This window comes from Gavialis gangeticus, unplaced genomic scaffold (assembly GCF_001723915.1).
Source record: "Gavialis gangeticus isolate Ggan-Ray unplaced genomic scaffold, GavGan_comp1, whole genome shotgun sequence".
NCBI lineage: Eukaryota > Metazoa > Chordata > Crocodylia > Gavialidae > Gavialis > Gavialis gangeticus.
The window spans coordinates 172,313,163-172,314,243 of NW_017728992.1; positions in this window are offsets into that span (position 1 = coordinate 172,313,163).

The following is a 1,081-nucleotide window of genomic DNA, read 5'->3' on the forward strand; positions in this document are numbered from 1 at the left end:
ATTATCTTTGAAAATGTGTGGCAGTCAGGAGAGGTCCAGAATGACTGGAAAAGGGCAAATGTAGTGCCCATCTTTAAGAAAGGGAAAAAGGAGGATCCATGGAACTACAGCCTCACCTCATTATCTAGAAAAATCATGGAGCAGGACCTCAAGATCTCAATTTCTAGGAAGTTGAAGGTGATTAGGAACAGTTAATATGGCTTCACCAAGGGAAAATCATGCATAATCAACTTGACCTTCAGTGATGAGACAACTGGCTCTGTGGATATGGGAAGAAAAGTGGACATGATATATCTTGACTTTAGCAATGCTTTTGATACAGTCTCCCACAGCATTCTTGTAAGCAAGCTAAGGAAGTATGAGTTGGATGAATGGACTGTAAGTTGGGCAGAAAGCTCACTGGATCATCAGGCTCAGTGGGTAGTGATCAATGGCTTGGCAGCCAGTATGAAGTGAAGTGCTCCAGGGGTTGGTCTTGGGGCTGGTTTTGTTCACTAGCTTCATTAATGATCTGGAAGATGGAAGAGTGCAACCTTACCAACTTTGTGAATGACACCAAGCATGGGGGAGTAGTAGATACACAGGAGGGTAGGGCTAGGATTCAGAGTGACCTAGACAAATTGGAGGACTGGGCCAAAAGAAACCTCATGTGGTTCAGCAAGGACAAGAACAAAGTCCTGTGTTTAGGATGGAAGCATCCCATGCACTGCTACAGGCTGGGGACCAACTGACTAATCAGTAGCTCTGCAGAAAAGGACCTGAAGGTTATAGTGGACAATAAGCTGAATATGAGTCAACAGTGTGCCCTTGCTGCCAAGAAGGCTAACAGCATACTGGGGTGCATTAGTAGGAGCATTGCCAGCAGATCGAGGGAAGTGATTATTCTCCTCTTTTTGGCATTAGTGAGGCCACATCTGGAGTACTGTGTCCAGTTTTGGGCCCTCCATTACAGAAAAGATGTAGAGAAATTGGAGAGAGTCCACCAGGAGGGTCGTAAAGCACTGGAACAGATTGCCCAGAGAAGTTGTAAAATCTCCATTCTTGGAAATTTTTAAGACCTGACTAAAGGAAACCTTGGCTG